This window comes from Coffea eugenioides, chromosome 5 (genome assembly GCF_003713205.1).
Source record: "Coffea eugenioides isolate CCC68of chromosome 5, Ceug_1.0, whole genome shotgun sequence".
NCBI lineage: Eukaryota > Viridiplantae > Streptophyta > Magnoliopsida > Gentianales > Rubiaceae > Coffea > Coffea eugenioides.
Window position 1 is genome coordinate 6,803,245 of NC_040039.1, and position 16,582 is coordinate 6,819,826.

Below are 16,582 nucleotides of genomic sequence, written 5' to 3' on the forward strand. Positions count from 1 at the left end.
AATTAAGGTATAACCTCGAGAATAAGGGAAATAACAGTTCCCAAACTTGGACCGTATACATACATACATTTCTATCTCAAATAGTAATACAATCCTAAATAAAACAAAAGTTAATACGTTCAATCCTAACCAAGCACTAGCACGAGTACAATCGCAAAATTCAAAAGAATTAGACTAGACTAGTCTGTACCAGTCTCACGCTCTCGCTCGCATCCCCTGTAAGGAAAACAAAAATAACGGAATGAGTTCAAAACCCAGCGAGGTTCCCATACACATAATCGAGCAATTAAATCTAGGACATTAATCATTTGATAGCAAATAATCCAGAAAACATTTAACATATAAAAGCAATAATAACCCACTCATTAAAAGGATACATACTCACGAGGAGCCATTCGTTCATACGTTCGCCAACCATTTTTCTTATTCCTCCAACATTAGAAAACATTTGCAAGTGAAAACTCCTCCAATGTTCTTGACATTCATTCATTCATTTCATTTTCCGCCACTAGCCAATTCTCTGGCCAGTCTCCACCAATCTTCGTGGACATGCTCGAGTATACCAAACATTATCCCAAGGTCACCAATCGCTCGACCGAGTCCGCTTTTGGCTCGAGTCGATTGGCAACGAAGGGCAATGGCCCAGTTCAGCCAAAAGGCTTACATTCATGCACAAGTAGCATTTAATCATTTAATCATTGAAAATTTCACATTCATTTAGGTCGAGTGCGATAAAATACACACTCGTCTAGTAAAATTCATTTTTAGCAATCACTGAAAATATTTAACATATAATCAAACATTCACAACAATTCACAATGTCATTGGAAACATAACGTACAAAGAACACTCACCCGTTTAAGCAAAGTAACGTCCAAATTTTCTTCCGGATAATACCCTCAATTACCGACAAACCCTAAGAATAACCAACAAAAAACATTACGGTTCAACCATCCAAAATTTAGGTGAATCAAAGAAAATCCGAATAACTACTAGTACAATGTATAAAGATGATTTCTGGAGTGAAAAGAGTACATTTAGACCAAAGGACATGAGTAAAATATTTGTAAAACTCATGCTCGCTCTTAAAACTTTTGAAATCTCCATTTGAGTCGAAGTGACGAGAAAAACGTATTTTTATTAGTCGTTACTTTCATTTTTCCAAGGTATAAGTTTCGGCACCGAACTCTAACTTATATACCTCTACAAAAGAGGACTCGAATAACCTAGATAATTCGAGTTAGATTCGTCCGCATATCCTTACTCAAGCCGCAAGTATATTTACCTAGCTCTCGAGTGAAAATTTGGGCAGCACGCCCTTTGTGTTTACCTATTTTTCAGCAATTTATGGCTTCAATATTTTTCTCAATTTAGCCCCAAAATCTCACACAAATAATCTTACGACAATATCTTTTCAATAGGCTCAATGTCATTCAATTACAAAACATTGCTAGCAAATTGATCGAAACTAATGTATAAGCCAAATAACAAAATAACAAGTTTGATGTCTCTTAATGTTTCGGTCACAACCGAAGTTACGCTTATCGGATTGGGGTGCACTTTATACCGTTTCGAATCTAAGTCAAAGGGTTACAAATTTCATGAAGACAATTCAACCTAGTTCATAGTTGATCTAGGTCGAATTTGCAGATTACAGAACCAGAATTTCATTGTCAGTCTGGTTATCAGCACTGGGTTTAAATGGCAATAACTCAAACTATAAAATTCCGATTGAAGTGTTTTTAGATGCGTTGGAAAGCTGAAATGTAGGGTTAAAATTTTCGTGTTTTGGCCAAACGCTGATTTGATACGAATCAAAGTGAAAAATGAAGCCAAAAATGTGAAATCTCAAAACTGCCCGCGGAAAAGAACATTTGGCAGTCAGGGGTATTTCGGTCATTTCACATGCTACAGTGCTCCAATTGAACTAAAATTTTACAGGCAGCTATATAATACCATTTCCTACAACTTGCATGTTTTGACCTAAGTCTAATTTGGCCTGTAACATGGACGAATGAAACTGGTCAGAAGCAGGGCAGAATTCTCTACTAAAACTGGAAAATTCTTAATTGGAAGCTAAAAGGCATATTAAAGCTAGAAATCTTCATATCAGCTCTCTCAAGTTTAAAACAAAGCTGGATATAACTATCTCATGGCTGGAAAAATATGAATCAAAGGTAGAAAAGTTCCACCAACTTCACAACCCATGAAATTTTCCATAGAATCTACCACAGACAAGCATTAAATCTACTAAAATGCAAGTTAAAAGTGAAGAGATGGTTTCTAAACATGATTACCTTTAAACTCTATGAAAGAGCAACCATAAGCTTCCTTGATGAGGAGGTCGAGAGAGCTATCCAAGTGGAGCAAGTAAAGGTACCATTGGGGCCGATGACACGAGCTCGCGCGAAGAGATTGAATGAGACACTACAAACATTGGTTCGTGCGGCCCGAGAGTCATGTGGAGAGCCAAAGGCCATTGAGGGCCTCAACGAAGCTAGGCTCGTTGTCCTAGTCTCGGCCATCACTGAAGATTAGAAATCCATGGCCAATTATTAGTTTCGTAGGGTGTAATAAAGAGGTTTAGGCCATGTGGGCCGTAGGTCCAATAGCTCTTTTAGTTAGTTAACGAGTTAGTCCCTACGCTGACCCGGTCAGCGAGTCGGGGGTCCAGGAGGCGACGCGCCCCGGTGGGGTCTCGGGGGCAACGCCCTCGGAGCTTACGGTACGTATGTTGTGTTGCTAGTGTCGGCCCAAAGAGAAGCCCAAGGGCTGGCCGAATTTCCTTCATGTTTTCCAAACTTTGTTAGGTCTTAGTCACGGCTACAAATAGCCGTAAGTCATTGTTTACATTCAGTTTTTGATGATTAATAAAATTACATTGAGAGTTCTCTCAAAACTTCATTGAAGCACCTTGAATATCTTAGATTTATATCTTAGGTTTTCAATTGACTTATCAGTCTAGGACCGCGCTAGATTGTGGCGTCTTCTACAAATACCGAGGTTCGTTGACCATGTGATCAACGGGTTTAGGTGATCCGCTGCGTTCGTCGTCTTCAACATGAGTCTCTACCTTCTAGATCCAAGCCTTTCTGTACGTGTTGCATCACAAGGTTGGTGTCGTTCGTATCATTCCTTGTCTCCCCGACTTTCTCCACCAAAGTCTTCTTCCTTCCTTCCTTAGAGTCACTTTCTATGGTTTGGATTACAAGTTTAGGATGAAATCTTGAAGATTCAAGCAAGGGTTGAAGTTGTAGTATGAAGTGCTCTTCCTTGTTTTTCCTCTCTTTCGATCAAGACAAGGAGAAATGGAGCATCTTGGTCGGCTAAAACAAGAAGAAAATGAAGACATCTTGGTCAAATTTTTGTTTTAGGAAAGTTAAAACAAGTTGGTCAAAGTCCAACTTTCATAGGTTTCATGACACTTGGCTTTTTCTAAACTTTTCTCTTATTTCTTTTGGTCAAAAATTGTGGCTAATTTAAGAGATATTTTAGCGTTAATTAAATGAAATAAAAGCAAGGCTATTAAGGTAATAAAGTAGTGTTTAAGTGGTGCACTCACTCGGTAACAAACGGTACCCGTCGGTTCTAACCATTTTTCCTTAACTCGCACGTACTAAGGTTTTCACTTATAATTCACTAACTTATTATTATGACTTCTAATCACACACTTTTTCTTATTTAAAACTCACTCTTAATCACCAAATTTAGTACACACTCCGCACGGATTATTCACACTACGAAAAGACGTAAAAATCCTAGTTTACCTTAACGATGAAAGTAAAAGGGAAACCCTTGGTTCTATGATTAATTGTAACTATTGGAGAAGTGAATGAGTAGTAAAGATATTGTAAAGCAATAAATTCCTAATTAAAGGAAATTTTTTAAAAAAAATATAAGGGATTTTACAAGTTCTCACAGCATCACCAATTATATTGATTTGAGTTACGGCTAAATCTTTCTAAATTTTGACATTTAACCCTAGTACAAAATGCCTTATTCGCTTTTGCTCCGTTACTACCAGCTCAGGGGCAAATTTAGATAGTTTGGTGAATTGAGTTTCATATTTCGTGAAGCTTTGAGTACCCTGACGAAGTTTAATAAACTCATCATCCCTTTTCTCCTGAATCAAAGGTAAAAAAAATTTCGCATTAAACTCCTTCATGAAATTTATCCAAGTCCTTGGGGTTTGTTCTCTTTTCCATTTCATTCGTATCACATTCCATCAAGAACGGGCGGCTCCCTCTAACTAAAAAAAAGTAAAAGTCACCTGCCTTTTTTCGGTATAATGCAACATTGCAAAAATATCAATTATTTTCTCTAACCACCTTTTCGCCGCATCAAGGTCTGGTCCTTCAAGAAATTTTGGTGAGGAAAATTTTTGGAATCGTTAGAGAGATCTATCTTCTCCTTCCATATGATTGCCAAGGTTTCTAGGTTGGTTAACAGGGTTTTGGCCCTGACGATCCACTATTTGTGCTAACAAATCAGTCATACGTTGTATGACTGTAGCTACTTACTCGTTGGGATCGGCTCTTGGCTCGTGATTCTGCTCGGCTGCCGATTCATGATCATCCCTTTGATCCAGGGGTTGCCTAGGTCTACGCCCACGGCCTCGCTCGCGACGTCTGCCCTCCATTTGTTTTTAACAATTCTAGAATCGAAGTGTATATAAAAAATTTAAATATGCATAGATGCATGAGCAAGACGTGAGAATATAAACAAGCCAGAAATCAAGTACATCTAAACACAAATTTTTTCATATAGATCACACAATAAAAGTAGGTCACAAGCAAAAATAATCTCATTAAAAAAAGTAGCAGGATCATAACAAAAGTACAGTAATCAAAACAATACCAAAAGTGCATGAAACATCAAATTATGACCTTTCTAACTACCCTTCACACGGAGTCAAAACAGGGCTCACAAGAGCTCTAATTTAGTTACCAACAGAAATAGTAGATGTTTCATTCCTAGGGACTTCATTATCATTATGATCTATGTCCGCCAAATTCACATTCTCCATTTCCCCAAGTAAAGCCCTACACTCCCGTAAAATACCCTCAGTTCGGTTTCCTACTTCCTTTAGCACCCCAGTAAGGTGTTCATTAACCGCTTGCACCTGTTGATGCATAGCATCCGTCCGTTCTTGTTCCTGGCTAACTGCCTCTTGCAATTCCTGGATTCTATCTCTTTACATCTCCAATATTCCCCTCATCCTATCCATCTCAGTTCAGTTCCTAAAATCGGATTAGTAAGTCTTCTCCTCTCGTCTAGTACCGCCAAAATCACATGATCAGGGTACGAATAAGTCTTACAATGGTTACATCTCCTAGTCCAGCATGCGGGACTCCAACGTCGGGTCGGTCCCTCTAGTCTCTCCTGATAGTCAATAATCCAAAGGTGCCTGCAAGGCTGCTCACTTCCACCATTTCTACTGGTTCCTTCCATGACCTACAAGGATAAACACAATTTATAACTTACGTAAGTTTAATCATACCAAATGACATTCTAACATAACTCACTACACTTTTTCAAGATCAAACTTCTATTTTGCCCAGGCCATTTCTAATCTAGATTTTGATACCACCTGTGACAGTCCTACCTTTCCCTAAGGTGAGCCCCAAGGATTAGCGGACTGCTTGCCCAATCCTTCCAAGGGCTGGCTTACCTTTCCTATATTGTCTGAGCACAAGAAATGGAAATAACAACCCTCAAACATTTCACAATCCAGTACAATTTACATTAGGGTCACTAGCAGTTCAAGTTTAGAGTACAAGTCAAAATATTCAAACTTACATAAATACATAGGAGGTTCACTACTACAGAGATGCCTAAAAAAAATGCCTAAGTCTATTACTAGAACAACTCCTTCCAAAATCACGAACTCAAATATTTCTCCCTGTAAGGAAAATAAAGATAATAGGATGAATTTTCGCCAAATAAAATACCGCAGGGACATGCAATGAACAATAAAATTGAAACAAACTCACATTAAAGTAACAATTTGAGAGATAAACAAGTACTACCACTAACAGAATAAAGGATACAGATGGTTCTCAGGAACCAAATTCTCAGTCGCAGTAACTTGATCCACGCCCATTGACACTCTGTCAATGTTTAAAGAACCAATCATACAGTCCATAGACCTCTACTTTACATCAATCCCCGTTCACCATTCATATCCCTTATCGGACCCGAACACCAAATAGAGGGGGGTAATACTCGAGTATACCAAATTTCAGAATAAACAGTATTCAGAGATTCAGAGATAGATTTCCCCATGACCTGTTAATCTATTTCGATCAAACCCTTGCTAGTTCGAATCGATTAACTAACTAATGGGGTTTGAGCCCAAGTTTACAGAGTGGTCATGGGATAGTAAGTTCGAAACGACATTCAATTCAAGCACAAGTAACATACTTCAAGCGAATAGCAGAGCAGTCAAATAATCAAGTAGGATCGAGTGTGATAAAGCACACACCTGTCCAACCCAGAGTAAACTAACCATAATCATATATTCATAAATTTCAGTCACATAGTGGTTCATATAAGCAATAAGTCATACAGGTGGTACACTTACCAGTTCATACAGAGCAACGTTAAAAGTTCATCCCTAAGTTATACTCGTGTTCACCGACAATCCTTAAGACCAACCAAGATAAAAGTATTATGGTCCAACCATCCAAAATTTAGGTGAATCAAGGAAAATTCAAGTAGATACTAGAGCAATGATTCAAGTATGCTTTTTGTTAGGATCGAAGACAATCTAAGAGGAGGGTGAATTAGGTTAATTAAAAATCAATCAGGTTATGAAACACTTTTTGGCTCAATATAAAATTTATTTTCTTTTCTATATGACCACTCAATGGAACAGTTAATAAGAAAGTAAGATTGTTTGTGAGTAGAGGAGATGAGCAATTTATTTATGCAAGACAGCAAATAATAGGAAAAGAATAGCAAACCAAATTTCAAACTCCTCTTGAGCTTGAATGTTGTTTTATAGAGCAAGTTTCTTCAAGTTGATCAATTACAACCAATCTTTGTGTACAAAGGAAGGATCACTTCCTCCTTACCCCAAGCCATACTTGGTCAAGTTAAGAAGTTTTACTATCACTCGGATAACCCTCACAAAACTACACTATTGAAATAATTTTCTCACACAAGAAAAGCTTCTACTTGTTTCACACAACTAAGAGTACAAATCTTCTTTATAAAGTATTTTCTCACTAAAATCACTCTTGATCTTTTGTAGTCTCAATGTACAAAAGTTCTTTAAAAGTTGTTGGCCATGCACTATTTATATGAGACCAAAAAATGTCTCATTAATGCTTCAAACGGATAGAAAGTAGCTGAAGAGTCAACTAACAGTTGGGTGTGTTGGACGTCCGATCCGTCTGAATTTCGTGTCCAACAGTAGGCAGTGAACTTGAGAGAAATTCTTTAATTCTATCGGACGTCCGGTGTTTCTGGTATTTGCGTCCGACAGTAGATGATCATTTTGAGAAATTTTCTTTAGTTCTTTCGGACATCCGGCATCTACAATGCTTTGCGTCCGAAATTTTACAAACTCTATCGGACGGCCGGTGCTCTGATGCTTAGTGTCCGAACAAGGTTAGTGAGCTTAGTAGGAATGTCTTAATTCCTTCGGACATCCGATGGTGGAGTTCTTCATGGGTCCGAAGTTGCGCAATGATTATCGGACGTTCGATCCAGTTTTCTTGAGTGTCCGACAGTTTTCAGCACTATCTGTCTCTTTCAATTGTACTTCATTTTTGAACCTGATTTACTTCATTGTTGAAAAGATCTTTGAGAAAATATTAGTAATATCCATTTATTTTGTAAATATCAAAATTTAGGGATTAAGATTAACAATCTCCCTCTTTTTGATGTTGACAAAACAATGGATCGAGGAAAAAATAATTGAGTCAAAACTCCCTCTCATTTAATGCATCTAAAAAGTTTATAAGTACACACTCCCCCTCACATATTTACCAGATTACATTTCTTGGCATGGCATTTCTCCCCCTTTTTGTCTCATTAGATGATTTTAACAACCAATGGCGTCAATCCAATATCAGAAATCAAATCCAGTATCCAATCCAATATATATCAGAAATCCAACATCAATGTTATCAATAACATATTGATGATCCAACATTATCAATAACACCCAACATCATCAATTTCAGCAACCAATATCAGAGATGCAATTTGATATACCAACGTCCAATATCATTTACCAAAACAGCAGAAATACAGTTGACAGGCACAGAGAATTGGTATCAGAAATCAGTAATCTCACAGGTATACCAATCATTCAGTACTCATTAGCCAAAAAATAAACAGAATTAATCAGAAACCATCAAGGTTATATATCAAAACATAAAAGTATACCAAAATAAACAACAAACCAACAGAGTTAACCAAACAACCAGAATTCTGAGTACAGAGTACTTGAAATGTCAAAATACAAAAGATGCAAATGTCTACTATAAGGTGCCATCCTAAAAATGAAGTGCAAGTGTCTAAAGGTGCCTAAATAGTGATTTTGAACGATCCAGGCCTCCTTCTTGTTAGGCAAAATTGAGCAGGATCCACTTCTTCTTCTTCAATTTCCTCATCATCATCACTGTCTTCAGTTGTTGGAGCCTTGCCCCTGAGAACTGAAAGCATGAACTTCTGGAGTGGATTCAGTATGTTGAGTGTGCTCAGTTGGTTCAGTCCTAAGCTCCTTTTTATACATATTCTCATCTTCTTGAGGGATAGGAGGCACAAGTAAATTTTTTTTGTCAATAAAAGTGGCTTGTTACCCAAATGACATGGTCATCATCAGACCGTATTCAAGAAGGAGAATGTGTTGTTTGAGATTTTCAAACAAAGAGATGACCTCTTGAGTAAATGAGGAGGGCAGAGTGGATGATTTTCTGGGATGGATGGTAAAAGGTGAAACAAATTGCGATTAATCTCGAGGAGTTCTAGGAGTGACAGGAATTTCATGGCTACTCTTTGTCCTAAACTCCAAAATAGACTCCTTGTAGCACCACTTATCATTAAAGAATGTCAGATTTTTTTTTCAAAATAGGCTTTTGAAAAGATGGTGGATGCACTCTCTTTTGGTGACACTCCAATGAAAGAAATCTTAAAGTGAGCAAAGGTTGAAGTTAGAAATTTTTTATAGGAAAGTTTCCTACGGCTATCAGTGCTGATTTTGAGGAAAAACTTGCACATAACAAAATCAAAATCAATTCTGATCTTTTCAAGAAAGCAATAAAACAAGTAAAACTCTATTTTTTTGGCATCAGTCCTATGATCATCAATAGGAACCAACATATTTGAAATTATTGAAAAGATGATCAAATTTTGAGGATTGAGATCCTCCAATTTTGCCTCATCAGGAGTGTTAAAGTGTGTTTGAAAATAGGTCATCAGTTTTGCAACATGAAAATAATGATAGGCAGAAGGAAACTCTTCATAAAAGAAAAAGTTTACATTTTTTTTTAAAACTATTTTCAATTTTGGTCTTTAAAATAACATTCACAATGTCAGGATTGAAAGTAATATCAACTGAATTGACTCGAGAAACAAGATCAGTGTGTGAGCTACCCTTCCTAAGCTTAGCAAAGATTTGATGAAACATATTAGGATAATAAGTGTTGGGAATAGTCAGAAAGTGAGTCCATTTTTGGAATTCAAAAAGTTTGAGAACTGGTTCAAGGTCAAACTTACGGAATTCATAAGGGATAATGGTCCTCTGAGTGATGAAATCCTTCTATGAAATTCATTCAAACCTCTCCCTGGCATCATCATCAATGAATTTGGGTAATGGAGTAGGTTCTTCTTCAGTTTGAGCCTCAGGTTGCGCTCTAGCAGGCGTTTCCTCTTTCCACTGCGTTGAGCAGTTGGTACATCAGTCCTTATTCTTGGTGATTTCCTGGTGGAAGGCTCAGCAGTTTGCTGATCCATAGCAGTTTGCTCAGTAGTTTGCTGTTCCTCATCACTGATATTGGGCACTTCAGTTGGCCGTGCTTCAGTTTGATTTGGTCGTTTCACTCTGATAGATTGTGTCCTTTTTTCACCACGTGCCTTAGTTCCTTTTTTGGGTGATTTCGTGGTGGAAGGCTCTACAATCTCAATGTGTTCATCCCTTAGTCTGGTAGTGCGTTCAGCACTAGTAGATCCTCCTCTTACTCTAACCATGATGATATGTAGGATGCTTTTGTTATAGAGTATGATGCAAATGTGTATGAGACGAACTTAAAGTGTGGTATAGACTATAATGTATGTTTGAATCGTGCAAAAAGAGTGAATTTTGAGTGACTAGAATTTCGGCTGAAAATTGAGATTTGTGGGGTGGTTGGCAGTTGGAGGAAGTTACGAGGGCTAATGGACGGGCAAAAGAGATGTGATGGTATTGGAGAAATCAATTTTTTGGAATTTGTTCAGAGAAGAGATGAATTTGAAATTTGAAAGTGAGAGAAGGGGAAAGGGTGATGTGAATCCCCGATCTAGACAACCAAAACACCATGGCTTAGGCAGCAGAAATTTGACCCAACTAATCCCTAGAAGTCACGAACAATTTTGATATTATCTCAACCCGTAACTACTCGAATTAACGAACCAAATTGGGGGTAGTAGAACGCCACAATCAAGGAGACTACTTGATTGATAAGTTCGATGAACAGCTTGAGATTGATTCTCAAGTATTCAAAGGAAATTCTCTTGAGGCAAGAGAGAGTGAAAAACTCACATATATTTTATAAAATCTGAATTGTTCTTTAATGAATGAAAACCTAGGCTATATATAGCTTTACAGGACTCAAACCCTAGAATGTCCAATGGACGACCTTGCCCTTCATTAAGGGTGAAAATATCTAACAACTAATTAACTAAAATTAAGACTCTAAATTCGGCCAAAGTGAAGGGAAAATTGACCGAAATTATTAATGCTAACAAACAACTAATAATGGTAATTAAAACCCTAATTAGCAAGCTAGTACTCCGCGAACTAGTCTTCACTTGAATCTTCCAATCTGGAATGGGCCTTGGTCTTTATATTCTCATCATTCCCCTCCTCTTAAAGGCGATTTGTCCCCAAATCATGACTCTTTTTACAAAACAAAAGTGATGAGAGCATGTGTATAGTCACCAAGCAGCCTGCATGTCGCCTTCTCAAGCGAAGAAAGATCAGGACACCCTTGTGGGACACCAGGAAAACTCGTGGTGGTGGTAGATACATGTTGCGGACAGCAAGAGTTCCATGATAATGGGCACACAAGTGACGTCTCAAGCCTAGGGGTGGACCGTGAGCGGACGCCTGGTGAACCAAGGTTTGGTTGGGCTGCGCGTTGTACGCATCAAGAAGTGCAAAAATGGCATCAAAGGCCAATGTAACCCGACTAGTGCTGGTTGGAATTACTGGACCAGCACTCTTTGCACAGATCTCGATGGTTGTAGGTATTGCACACTGCAAGAGGAAGGATATCTGACCACGTACAACCTGCACAAATGAAAACACGTTAAACACCACAAAGGTGGAACGATCCAACTCCCAGTGCCTGATGTTGTCCTCCGGTTTAGCGAGCATGATCAATGTTCGCCCTTTCCTTTCCTTGACTTCTAATCGATCCAACTCCCATTCCCTCTGTAAACATTTTGGTCCTCTCGAACTTGTGTAGGTGAGAGTGGAACAAGTATGACCCTTGTCCCTTTATGCATGAACGAGTATTTGTTGGAATGACCTTCATAAGTAACCTCGCGATCAAATTGCCAAGGTCTTCCAAGAATAAGATGGGCAGCTTGCATAGGAACCACGTCACACACCAACTCATCCTCATATCTCCCAATGTTAAACTTCACAGAAACCTGCTTGGACACTCGCACTTCGCCGCAATCACTAAACCATTGAAGCTTATATGGTGTAGGGTGATCTTGGACAGGTAAGTGTAACTTCTTGACAAATAAGGCACTGGCGACATTGGTACAACTTCCCCCGTCGATAATCAAGCTACACACTTTCCCGTTAACTAGACATCGGGTGTAGAAGATGTTGGTACGCTGCTCTTCTTCATTTGTGCGTTGAGCACTCAATGCCAACCTTGTGACAAGGCCTAGTCCAACTGGTTGGTCAGGGGCAATTATCTCTTCTTCCTCAACCAATGGTGGCATGCCTTCATACTCATCCTCCTCATCCGTTAGCACTTCACCACTTGGAAGCATGAGCATGGCCCTTCGGTTTGGGCATTGGGACGCGATGTGACCAAAACCTTGACACTTAAAGCACTTAGTGTCACGGTTTCTAGGTTTAGATGCCCCTAGATCTGCCTTAAATTCGGCCCTTTGGATCGGTTTTGAAGATGACGAACCAGCCACCCATGCTCCATTCGAAACCCCACTTGCCCTGGCTGACTTTTATTCGCTCGTGTGGGTAACCTCGCCTTTATACGGTGGAGGTCTCCAATTTCCAGATTGGACGCTGGAGCTTTGGTGAGGAATACCCCTCCTCTTGAGCCTCCTTTCCACCTTGACGGCTTTGTCCAATAATTCATCCATGTCAAGATAATGTTGGAGCTCCACAACATCTGCAATTTCAGCGTGTAGTCCTCTCAAGAAACGTACCATGGTTGCTTCTATATCCTCCCGAACATCAGCCCGTAGCATGGCCATCTCCATCTCCTTGAAGTAATCCTCAACTGTCAAACTTCCTTGGGTGAGAGTTTGCAATTTATGGTGCAAATCCCTGTGGTAATACGCTGGTATGAAGCGCTTCCTCATGATCCTTTTGAGTTCTTCCCATGTTCGGATAATTGGCTCTTCCTCCCTTCTTTGTTTGATGCGAAGTTGATCCCACCAAATAGAGGCATAATCCGTAAATTCAAGGGCTGCCAACTTCACCTTTTGAGACTCCGTGTAATGGTTACAATCGAAAATCATTTCAATCCTCCTCTCCCAATCTAGGTATGCTTCGGGATCCGACTTGCCTTGGAAGGAAGGGATTTTAAGTTTAATCCCTTTTATTTCATCCTCCACAGGTCTAGTATCTCTCCTCGGTTTCCTTGGCTCATAGTCAAATTCACACTCAGAGTTAGAGTCATGAAGTTCAAGTGCAGGTCTATCACGGCTCCTTGGGTTTTGGTGACTTCGTCTAGAGCTACTTTGGAACTCCTCCAACCTGCCAAGTCGTTCATTCATGGCCTCAAATTTTTGATCCATAAGGCGCCCCAATTCTCCTTTCAAACTTTCTGCCAAACGTGAGAAGTCGAAGGCCGACGTACTTTCTCCTTCGTTCGACATATTCAACTGATGTGAATACCAACTGATGTGAATCCCCGATCTAGACAACCAAAACACCATGGCTTAGGCAGCGGAAATTTGACCCAACTAATCCCTAGAAGTCACGAACAATTTTGATATTATCTCAACCCGTAACTACTCGAATTAACGAACCAAATTGGGGGTAGTAGAACGCCACAATCAAGGAGACTACTTGATTGATAAGTTCGATGAACAGCTTGAGATTGATTCTCAAGTATTCAAAGGAAATTCTCTTGAGGCAAGAGAGAGTGAAAAACTCACATATATTTTATAAAATCTGAATTGTTCTTTAATGAATGAAAACCTAGGCTATATATAGCCTTACAGGACTCAAACCCTAGAATGTCCAATGGACGACCTTGCCCTTCATTAAGGGTGAAAATATCTAACAACTAATTAACTAAAATTAAGACTCTAAATTCGGCCAAAGTGAAGGGAAAATTGACCGAAATTATTAATGCTAACAAACAACTAATAATGGTAATTAAAACCCTAATTAGCAAGCTAGTACTCCGCGAACTAGTCTTCACTTGAATCTTCCAATCTGGAATGGGCCTTGGTCTTTATATTCTCATCATTCCCCTCCGAGGTTGGTGGGATAAAACCGATGCCCAACCGATGCCCAACGAAAATAAAAAAAGTCAGTGGGATAAAACCCGAGTCTGCCGAGGTTGGAGGGATAAAACCCATGCCCAACGACAATAAAAAAAGTCAGTGGGATAAAACCCGAGCCTGCCGAGGTTGGAGGGATAAAACCCATGCCCAACGACAATAAAAAAAGGTCAGTGGGATAAAACCCGAGCCTGCCGAGGTTGGAGGGATAAAACCCATGCCCAACGACAATAAAAACGGTCAGTGGGATAAAACCCGAGCCTGCCGAGGTTGGAGGGATAAAACCCATGCCCAACGACAATAAAAACGGTCAGTGGGATAAAACCCGAGCCTGCCGAGGTTGGAGGGATACAACCCATGCCCAACGACAATAAAAAACGGTCAGTGGGATAAAACCCGAGCCTGCCGAGGTTGGAGGGATAAACCCATGCCCAACGACAATAAAAAACGGTCAGTGGGATAAAACCCGAGCCTGCCGAGGTTGGAGGGATAAAACCCATGCCCAACGACAATAAAAACGGTCAGTGGGATAAAACCCGAGCCTGCCGAGGTTGGAGGGATACAACCCATGCCCAACGACAATAAAAACGGTCAGTGGGATAAAACCCGAGCCTGCCGAGGTTGGGATAAAATGCCTGCCGAGGTTGGAGGGATACAACCCATGCCCAACGACGGTCAGTGGGATAAAACGAGTGCCAGTGGGATAAAACCCGAGCCTGCCGAGGTTGGAGGGATAACAACCCATGCCCAACGACAATAAAAACGGTCAGTGGGATAAAACCCGAGCCTGCCGAGGTTGGAGGGATACAAACCATGCCCAACGACAATAAAAACGGTCAGTGGGATAAAACCCGAGCCTGCCGAGGTTGGAGGGATAAAACCCATGCCCAACGACAATAAAAAAATGGTCAGTGGGATAAAACCCGAGCCTGCCGAGGTTGGAGGGATACAACCCATGCCCAACGACAATAAAAAACGGTCAGTGGGATAAAACCCGAGCCTGCCGAGGTTGGAGGGATACAACCCATGCCCAACGACAATAAAAACGGTCAGTGGGATAAAACCCGAGTCTGCCGAGGTTGGAGGGATACAACCCATGCCCAACGACAATAAAAAGGTTGGAGGGATACAACCCATGCCCAACAAAAATAAAAACGATCGGAATGAAAACTCAAATTCTATGCTATCAAACTGAAAGATCAGACTGTATGTTGCTTAAAAGGTAATAAAACAAGAAAACTTACCTGGTGGACTTGCGACTCTTTTGATTCTTCAAACTTTAAAGAAAAGAGAATACTGATTTTTTCTTTCCTCAGAAATACATAGCAAAACTTGGAGTTCAATCCTTCTATCGTTTGCCCCAGTGTGAATCATGCTCAACCAACCCAGTATTGTGTCACATAATTTTTCTGCAAACAAAGAAAGAAACAATCGTAACAGAAACACTACCACCACCCTGTGATCCCTTTGCCTTGAGAGCCTTGTAAACATGAGCTTCAATATCAATAAACCGCTTCTTTAGGTTCGGTCAACAACCTCTTCAGAATCTTTGCAACCGTCAAATGTCAGTCGTCCAGACTTTGTTACCATTAGATCCTCAATTTCATGACCCCTTTGGGATAAATTATAGGGGATTGTCTTTTGAGTGAGACCCAATAAATGAGAAACATAAACAATTAAAAAAATGTATTATTTCATCATGCAATAATGTTAATATGAAATAAGTAATGATACAGAATAAATAAAATGGTAAACAGAACAGTAAAACAAAATTAGTGAATTTTTTGGAATATAGGTCCAAGGATCAAAAGTTGGGTTCATATTTAGAGGACGGCCTTTGATGAGGAAAAATGCTCCTACTGACCCCTTCGATGTCATCCATTTTGGAATTCATTGTCGGCAAAAGAACAACAGTATGAAAGAGACCCAAATCAACATAGTCACCAGCTTTCAGACCTCAGCATCTTCTTCTTAGTTGTTGATTCTTTTGTAATCCAAAACCCTACCTCAGCGCCCTTTCGGGTTTTCACTAAGGTTACCCCCACCCCTTTTCTTTTTTTTGTTTTTTTGTTTTTTTGTTTTTTTGTTTTTTTGTTTTTTTGTTTTTTTGTTTTTTTGTTTTTTGTTCTTTTGTTTTTTTGTTCTTTTTTTTTTTGTTCTTTTTTTTTGTTTTTTTTTTTAGGAGGTGCCCTTTCAGGTTTTCACCTAGAGACATAGACAAGACAATTTTAACCCCAACTGGATCAATCCAGTCGTATTTTGATAATGAGTAGCATCAGTGAGACAATTTTCTCTGATATATTTCAGAAAAATTGTATTTACATCATTTGCCAATTGATTATCAAAAATTTTTTTTTTTTTTTTCAAAAATACTGCAAAAGATAAAAGTCGGCAATTTTGGTTCTTGTGATTAGGATCGGATAGAGTAGCAAAGGAAGGGTTAAGGCTTGAAAAGCTTGGCAGCGGATCATATGATGGGTTTGCAATCATTTGAGATAGCATTCTTTCAAAACTTACCCCGATCTAGGGTGAGAAAGAGATAAAATTTACCCCAGTTTAATTCTGACCGAAGCTCTATTTTTTTTATTTTTTTTATTTTCTTCTTTTTTTTTCTTTTCTTCTCTATCCCTTTTTTTTATATATATATTTTTTTATA